General features: G+C 34.9%; 1 pseudogene; it reads left to right on the top strand.

Annotated features, from left to right (window-relative positions):
* The first annotated feature begins 3385 nt into the window (after window positions 1-3385).
* LOC113080251 (glutathione S-transferase P-like) lies at window positions 3386-6262 on the top strand (annotated as a pseudogene).
* The last annotated feature ends 439 nt before the right edge of the window (window positions 6263-6701 follow it).

The following is a 6701-nucleotide window of genomic DNA, read 5'->3' as shown; positions in this document are numbered from 1 at the left end:
ATTCAGGCCATAAAATGCAAACAAAAAGCACATTACAAGCACATTTGACATGCCAGACTTGCAGAATATTACTTCTAAAATTGATGTGGTTCCTTCAGTTTACCATTACAGTAACAGTGCTCCTTGTTTGTTTGTGCTGTGTTAGCTAGCAGTTTCTTGAGCTGTTACTCAGGTTAGAGGAGAAACACACTCCTCAGAGAGTTATTGCTTTAACTGACAAACAGACCTAATTAGTTTATCTGGAATGCACATGAGGTACATTTTCAGGAAATGGTGCAATTTGTGCTTGAAAGCCCTAGCAAATGTTTAGCATTTCCGACCCCATGCATCTCAGCCCCAGTACTGATCATCATCAGCCAGAATTATATCATTAGTGGTCAGATACATATTTTTAATGGATTCTTAATCCCTAAAATTGTAAACTAATACTAAATATGTGTTCATTTGTCACCCGTTGTCCTCTTTCTCTTGCTGTTCCTTCCTGCTTCTGTGTCTGTGTGTATCATTAAATAGCGTTTTGGCCAGCTGAACTGGAAGAGAGAGAAGAAAAATGCAATTCAACTTGGCCCGCAAAGTAGGTGAGTATGACAATAAACCACACCTCACTTGACCAGAACTTTTTTGTCTCTATTTTTCAGACTGCCAAAAAATATTTACTAGAATTGTATTATACCCTATGGAAGTGTAGTTCTACAAAATAAAATAAAACAAAATAAAAAAAGGTAATTGCAACTTTTTTTCCACCATTTGCGACCATTTTTAGAATTGCCTTTATTTTTTTCTGAATTCTGAGATTACATCTCACAAATTGCAACTTTTTATATCACAATTCTGACTTTTCAGATTTGCGAGGTCTTATCTTACAATTCTAAATTTTTCTTAGAATTTACAGAACAATTTTGTAAGAGTTGCAAGGTATAAATTCAAAATTGAAAGGAAAAAGTCATTGTGACATAAAATGTTGAATTGCCTTTTTTTTTTATCTGTTCCAAAAAAGAAAATTCCACAGGACACTAACTAAAAAAATCACACACAATGTTTTTATTGCACTTCTCTGTACAAATACTAAATGAGTTAATTCTCAGCAGTGAAATGCTGTTGCATAACCACTGCTTTCACTGGCCAGTGACATAACATTATACTTTACCTTGCTTCAAAGCCAGGAAAAGATGCATGCCCCAGTGAATGAGTTCTGGTCAGCTAACGAGTGATTTTAAAAGGTTCAAGGTTCAATTTAAGATTGCATGCAACCAAAACCAAAACTTATGGACACACTTTCACTAATGCATTTTGAAAAAGGTAAATTTAATGTCACCACTGATGTCTATTCTCATTCAAGTGTCTGTACTATTATTATTTTTTTTTATATTGAAAGCCTTTATGCAGACATTTTAATTCGACCTGACAATATTTCAATTCCATACACGTTTAGATTGTGTGTCTTACACTATAGGCTGTAAAACACATATGGTGATTTTGCACTTTTACACAGTTTACTGTATTCACCTCCTCAATGAGATCTGAACAGGGTGAACCAGTTCCTAAACAACTGCAAATGCACATCAACCGACTGACAAAAGAAGGTGCAGACATTTGTGCATGAGACCAGACGTGTTGTCAGACTGTAGTTAATCAAATATGTTAAAATGGCAGCTAAGAGTAGTTTTAATGACTTCACTCCATCTTCTACAAGTGAGTTTAACAGCTTAGTTTGCAAGACTCCAGCAGTCTTGTTCTACCAGACTCAGAATGAACTCTGTAGACTGCAGAGCCAAACACAGTACTCAATTGGTACATATTTGGCAGTATACTCCCGGATTTGACCGAAAATCTGCAATCTGTAGAAGTTTACTGGTCTGTATACAGCTCTTATGATGCAGTGTAGTTTGTTTACATCTGGATGGTTACACTAAGTAATCTCTAATCTAAGTAAGTTCCTCTGAGATAAACAAAAATATGCACTGATTGTCACTGCAATGCAAGAAATAACATAAAGCATCTCTCTCTCATTATTCTTTTCCTGCATCTGTGTATGTGTGTGTTAACCCTTTAACTGTCACCCTGTCCTGTTAACGGGACGCCTACATTTACTTCACTATATTGCAATTAAATCTAATCTAATCTTGACAAACTATATATCGTTGGAAAGGTCTAAGATTCCCAAATATTAATTGTACCAATGTTTTTTGTAAAAAATGTAGGAAAAGTAAAAGATAAGAGTGTACCCTCAAAAATCTACATTATACAGGAGTTTTGACCTTTGCCACATTGTAGAAATCATCAGAAATTATATATCAACCGAAAACTTAAAAAAAAAACTTAAAAAAAAGACATTGCATTACCATGTAAATGGTACATCAAAATCATGTAACAAAATGTTTTCAGTCATGAATTATAAAAATGTAGGTTTGTATCATGCACATTCAAGTCTATCTTCAAAAATGTGAGTGACAGTTAATGTTAAACAGCTGTTTGGCCATCTGTCTAAAATGGAAGCGACCATGTAAAAGACCAATGCAATCATAAATACTTGTCAAACTAGGTTAGTATATGACATAAAAACAAGCATATCATGTAAGTTAACTGTTAGTCCCTCAATGACTAACATTTCGCATCATTTCCAACTTTACTATTAGGCTTTTTATTTATAAAAAGTTCAGACGCTTAATTAACCAAAACATAATTCTAAAAGTCTGCTATCATTTAAACATCATCAATATCCTTTTAAAGTTGCGTGTACAGTAACATCACAAAGGACCCACTGGCAATCAATCATGTATGTTTATGAGTGTTGTCATCATGAATGCAGTAATAGTTGGAGCTTTGCCTTCTGTGAGGGCGAGTGCATGATGACTCATCAAAAAACTTCAAGGTTTATAAAGGGAGCGTCGAGAGATCTTCTGCACTTCACTTCAGGAGCTGCTCACACATTGTCTGAAACACTCAGCCTTCACTACCCACTCTATTCTACGAGAGTAAGTACCTTAAGTATGTGTGATGGTTCATTAGATGTAAGTTATGTTGGATGTATTGCTTGCAAGCAATTGTATTGTGCTTCTGTAACAATAGATTTACGGCGTCGTTGCACTCAACAGTACTGTGTCTGAAGATATACCTAGAGCTTCAGCTTGTATTAAATAATGTGCAGCTAGAGTCCAAATGCATGCATATCCAAACCGAACGACATATGTTTTAGCACTGCAATATGCGATATTCTTATGTCTAATGTTTTGCATGAGATTCCATGACTAGTTTGGAGTACATCACTGTATATGCATGAATTAAAGCTTATGTCATGTAACACTGCACATGCTCGTGCATTCAGTAAAAAGACATCGGCGGTCTACATGGTGTGCATGAAGAACTACTAGTATGCAATCTAGTGATGCGTACAAATCTGTCTTTACAATCGCTGATTACTTGCTCTTTTAAGTGTTCTCCAGTTCCTCTTATAATTGTTTTCCTGTTTTACTTTTTTACAGTGGCTCCCTACACACTGACGTATTTTCCGATCAAAGGTTTGTATGAAAGGCTGATTCTGTAATATTGTCATTATATTGTCTTTCATGGCTATCTGCTTTACTGATAGAAATGCTATTAATAAGGTTATTAATAATACAATTGTTATTAGTATGAATAGTATTTATTAATACCGAATTTGGCCTCCAATGTCACTGTTATAGTTAAGCCACATTAAGCATTTTAGAATGTCCCCAAACCGTGCCTTAAACTTTAAGCAAAGATGACTATTTGAACCTGAGTCCAAGTTTAAAATAAATATCTATGATTCTCCATTGTGAACATACAAGCTTTAGGAAACACTAACTTACAAGCTGCAAAGTAAACACGAAGTGTTTGTCTGATCTCAACTGGTTTTGCAGAGAACACAAATATTATTTGCAAGAGAAAGCAAATATCTTTTGAGAGGAATTGCAAAGTCTCTCGAGGGACCAAAAAAGTTAAGAAAGAGAACGCAAAAACCCCCGATTTCTTTTTTTGTTTCTTTTTCGTTTTCTTATTTCTTTTTTCACCGCAATGTCGATTTAGGGGCTCCATAGGAAATGTTGAAAACATTTTTTTTTTTTTTTTTGTGGTTATACAAATGTTAAGAGAACATTATAATTTATTACGATTTGTTTTAATTATAATATAGCTAAATTTACTAACAACTAAAAAAAGTTGCCATTTTATAATTTACTTATTATTTTACGTACATTTTTATTGTTTTTTTGAACATTCAGAAACAAGTCTTAAGATTAGTTATTAATGAAAACTTTAGATGAAAGTCTAACTAAAATGTTTTAGTTCCATGAACCATGTATAAATATGTTTTTGTGCTAATGTTTTGAGTGTGTTATTAAAGAGCAGATAACTTTGAACAAATGTTCCAGTAATGTCACTGGAAGAATGTTTGCATCGTAACTTTGAGAGAATTTTTCAGAACGTCTCATCCGAGCTCTGAGAACATTCCTGACATTTTGTTTATCTTCGGTTCTCTCTGGTTATTTTAGTGAAAGCCATGGCACAATAACGCTACCTGCCTGTTCACCAGAATAAAAGCTAAAATACTTCTGTCGCTCCACTGCTAATCTTTGGCAGCCTGCATGTCTGTCAAGTGCACCAGCTCGTTTGGTTGGTCCAATAAAATGAGACAATTGTCCTGAAGACATTTGTCCTAGATTGGGAGGATGGCAGTGAACAAAACTGAAAAAAAAAGCATCCTTTGTTGGCCATCGAACCTGAGTGTTTGTGTTAATGGCATGTGAAAGGCACACTTAAGAGGATTGTAGAAAGCTGTTGACGGATGTGCATCTCACAGGCAGAATTGTGGTGCCTTGAAGGATGCTTTCTGGCAGACAAGGAGCAGCAGTTGAAGGAGAACCTGGTGACAGAGAGGAGTGTATTGAAGGTGATAAGAAAGCAAGCCTATGTGAGTTACCCCCCCCCCCCCCCCCCCACACACACACACACACACCCCCACAGTTTTGATTACTATACTTTTTTCTAGTTTTTAAACTGAATCTATGCATGGTTTAATTAAGTTTAAGCGTGCAATTCCTTCCCTTACCCATGTTTTTATTTATTTATGTTGTTTTTAGCCCTCCTTTGGACAGTTGTCCTAAATTTGAACGATTGGTGACCTGGGGTCCTTGTATCAGTCCAATTGCCATTTTACGAGGCATGTGGGTCGCAACACACGGGGGTAACAATCACCATTTTTAATGATTACTTAAAATGCAAGTCAAGCATTCTTAGTTTTGTTTTGTAATGACAACCTCGCTCCATGAAAGTCCTAATAGAAGGCCCCCAATGTTGGGAGAAGAAAGTTTTTATCATGTTTCACAGTGCGTGGGACTAGGACTGTTCATTCCAGTTTCCAGGATGACAACAAATTTTAAATATAAGAAGATCCGCACCAACATATTCTTTTTTGTCAAAAATCCCTTCCCCAATGGACTCTTTTTTTTAAAATAGGTGTGCAAAGTACAGTACTACAACAGAACTGGCCTTTTACACTATTCTTTCACACATTCAGGTGCATATGGAAAAAACGACTGTGAGGCTTCTCTTATTGACATGATGAACGATGCAGTTGAAGATCTTCGCCAAAAATACATCAAACTGATCTACCAGGAATATGTAAGTACCGATGTGACTGTAAATCTAGTCTGAGTACAAGTTATTAATTTTTGTCATATTTCATACATCCTGGTTTTGTTTTTTTGTAATATTACTCAAGACATTAGTTCATTCTTTTCTATTTTTATTGTGTCCCTATCTTTAGGAGACTGGTAAGGAAGCTTACTGCAAAGATCTGCCCAACCACCTCAAACCATTTGAATGTATTCTGTCCAAAAGCAAATCTGGATTCCTAGTTGGTGATCAGGTGAGAAATCCAGCACAAACACCAGAAAAGCAACAGATGTAATCTAGTACATGCTTAATTCTGACTGTCACCCATTTTTCAAATCTCCTCACAGATCTCATTTGCGGACTACAACCTGTTTGACCTTATGCTGAACAATAAAGTCCTTTGCTCTACCCTTCTGGACTCCTTCCCAACTCTCAAGAGCTATGTAGATAAGATTGCTGCCCGGCCCAAAATCAAAGCCCTCCTGGAGTGTGAAAGCTTCAAGAAGCTTCCCATCAATGGCAATGGCAAGCAGTAATTCAGCAGAACATTCACTTGCTGCAGTCACTTACAAACAATGGCACTTGCTGTTAAAAGGCCTTAACTGGTGATCTGTGATTAGCAAAAGTTCTCAAGTATTTGTATGAATGTCTATTTTGTATGTTTAACTGTTTTTGAATACATGTATCAATTATTATGAATAAAAAAAAGTAAACATCCAGAATGGCTTCAGTGCTGCTTTAAAGAACATCTTTATGCTGCCTATATTTGAAACATGTTTACATTGCATTAATAAAATAACAATTTCATTTTTTAATCATTTTGAAGTATAACATTTCTATAGTTTCTTTATTTAAATTAGAATCTTTAGAATATACTCTATATTTATGAATATTAAAAAAATGCTGAGCGTTTGTTGATCTGAGTCTGGTGAATAATTGCCAAGTTTAAATCATGTTTTATATATAAATTCTTTACCATTATTCTTCTTTTTTTATTTTATTCATTTTCCCTATTATTTTAATTAAAATATTTTTATATATATAATATATATATATATATATATATA

Source organism: Carassius auratus, unplaced genomic scaffold (genome assembly GCF_003368295.1).
Source record: "Carassius auratus strain Wakin unplaced genomic scaffold, ASM336829v1 scaf_tig00030555, whole genome shotgun sequence".
NCBI lineage: Eukaryota > Metazoa > Chordata > Actinopteri > Cypriniformes > Cyprinidae > Carassius > Carassius auratus.
The sequence above is the reverse complement of the archived record's forward strand: the minus strand, read 5'-3'. Positions and strand labels throughout refer to the sequence as shown.